The sequence below is a fragment of the Daphnia magna genome, linkage group LG2, assembly GCF_020631705.1.
Source record: "Daphnia magna isolate NIES linkage group LG2, ASM2063170v1.1, whole genome shotgun sequence".
Classification (NCBI taxonomy): domain Eukaryota; kingdom Metazoa; phylum Arthropoda; class Branchiopoda; order Diplostraca; family Daphniidae; genus Daphnia; species Daphnia magna.
In genome coordinates this window covers 9,658,365-9,660,861 of record NC_059183.1, presented here as the reverse complement: position 1 = coordinate 9,660,861, position 2,497 = coordinate 9,658,365, and the positions used below count along the sequence as shown (strand labels likewise).

General features: G+C 37.1%; 1 long non-coding RNA gene across 2 annotated transcripts; it reads left to right on the top strand.

Moving 5' to 3' along the window:
* The first annotated feature begins 1,117 nt into the window (after nucleotides 1–1,117).
* LOC123469748 lies at nucleotides 1,118–1,993 on the top strand. Of its 2 annotated transcripts, none has more exons than XR_006643091.1 (2): nucleotides 1,118–1,178; nucleotides 1,782–1,993. It is a non-coding gene; the product is annotated as an uncharacterized LOC123469748 (long non-coding RNA). The 2 variants fall into 2 exon arrangements; XR_006643092.1 differs by having other exon boundaries at nucleotides 1,121–1,178; nucleotides 1,732–1,993.
* Nucleotides 1,994–2,497: the final 504 nt, after the last annotated feature.

Here is a 2,497-nt window from a genome sequence, read left to right as displayed (position 1 = left end):
TAAAACTAAAACTACAACGGGTGAAACTCCGTAAGCCGCCATGCAAGAACTGTTACTAGTTCGTGTCCAATTTTTTTTTCACAATTTCATCGAACTGGCAACTTCGGACGTTAGCCAACTCTATTCCTACTGTGTGGCGTCATTTTTCCATATGGCGTTAGACGTAGGGATACTGCCATCTAGCGGCCAATAATTTGTGGAAATCTTGTAATGTTTTTTACTGTGTGTTAGGTTATTGTTTATGTTTATTGTTTACTTCCCGTTCTTTTAAATTTATCAAATAAATGCCTTTTACCGTTATAGTTTTGGTTTCGTTTTTTTAAATAATAATAAGCAATGGTATGTTTTTATTTAAATTAGCGTTAATTGTGACCTATGGGAGTCGGTCAGTCGGGTAGTGTAACCGGTTCCAAAATCCAGTTATATTACGCATCCCTTTTTTCCCGTTTCATGTAATACATTGTATTTTTATTTATTAACCATTCACTTATCCATACTATTGCTTGAAAAAAGTCTACTCGAAACGTAAGCCGATTGAGTATTTGTTGTGTAGGTCGGTGTGGGTTGATGGGTACCAGGGAATTAAATTAATTAAAATCCTTAAAATTTTATTTCTAAATTAAAATAAATTGTCGAAGTGGATAGCTCTTGATAAGAACTGCCTTTTTTTACAAACTAATCGCTTAAAACCATTTATTAAAGTAGTGAACCGATTCAGGATTTTTCAGGTAGGTCGGTTCGGTTTCACAGGTCTTGGGTAATCCTCATTCCCCCATAATGCGTAAAAATTAAATAATTTTTTCCGGACGAACTATAAGTCCGAATCAAAAAAACTTTACAGGAATGGATAGCCCTTGTCAAAAGTTATCTATTTCTGTAAAATTTATTAAAAAATATTGTCGCGGGTGAAAAGGGAGATTGGTTATCTCTTCGCAGAGATGAGTCATCCGCTCCTTGGACAACGCTGCGATCGTGGTGAAGAAATTATCGGGAGAAGTCCGCTCTAAGAAAGATACGCAGATATGCAGTCCGGAAGGGGAGTAATTCGCGCGACGGTATAAAACGCTTCCCTGAATCTGCGTTAGATGAGTCTCCATCGGGTGAGCTCCCGGAGCTGGGCTCCGTAGGAGAAGTTCCCTGGTTTCCCTAGAGTTCTTCAGACGCTTCTCCAACTTTTGGTAATGGTTATCCCTTTTGTTTGAGTTAAACCATTGTTTAGAATTTAAGTCATCACTTGTTGTATTCGTGTATTCTTGTTCCAATACAACTCGTGTGACAATATTCATAAACAAAATATTTTGAAAAATATTGATATTTTTCCCTTGAGTCTACTGGCTCGAGTATATACAGTCATGCGTGGAAGTTTCTTTAGCAGGCAAATGGGTCTATATCCTTCTATTTTTTTTATGGAGGGGATAGTTTGGTGCCTACCGTACCCCTTTATGCTATTCCTATTTCTCTTTCTTTGCAACCCGCGAAAAAGGTGCAACATTAAAAGTAGGAAAATTAACTGAAACGTAGAGGAAGAGAAGAATGGAAAGAAAACGAGGGTATGGTAGGCACCATAGTATCCCTTCCGTCCAAACAAAATGAAAGGATATAGACCCATTTGCCTGCTAAAGAAACTTGCACGCATGACTGTATATGGAGCGCAAAAACAAAAAAAAAAATTTTCACTCACATTTTTGTGTTTATGAATTTTATTTTTATGAATTTTATTTTTATGGATAGCTCTTGACAAGGGCTTTCCATTCCTGTAAAGTTTTTTTGAATTCTACCAGGCAAAGTACACAGAAAGTTCTGGTAGTGTTCAGGCCCCTCTACCACAAGCTAGGCGTTGCCGTCATTGGTGCAACATGGTCCCTCCCTATCTACCAGCATTGCCGCTGCCGAACGGTCGGGGCAGGTCGGGGCCTTTATTTGTTTTGTTTACTTAAGTTAATTGTTTTTTGGTTGTGTTTTTATTCGTGCAATACAATGCCTTTTACCCTTATAATTTTGTTTTCATTTTTTGGATGGCTTAACGGTATGCTTTCATTTAAATTAATGGTTATCGTCAATTGACACCGACGGGGTGTAACCGGTTCCACAAACCCATTAAATTATTTTGTACTTTGTTTGCACCCGTTTCATGTATTACATTGTATTTTACTACTTTATTGATTTCCCTACACTTGCTCACACTTTTTCGAGTTTGGACAAGGCCTTATCGTTTATATTAGATATTCTAAACTGAAGTGAACGGCTTGATAAGTACCTACCCGAGTTATAACCGATCGATCCTTTTTTAGGTAGGTAGGTCGGTGCGGTTTAATATATATCGGGTATTCCCCTGGTCCCAGTACACGAAACTCAAATAGCTTCTATCAGTAAAAACATTAGTCCGAAATAAACAATTTTTTCAGAAATATCCCTTTTTTATTTTGTCTAGGACATTTTAGGTAGAACTAGAAAAAATATGTAGTTTCTTTCCCTATATTAAGGAAAAGTCTATCTT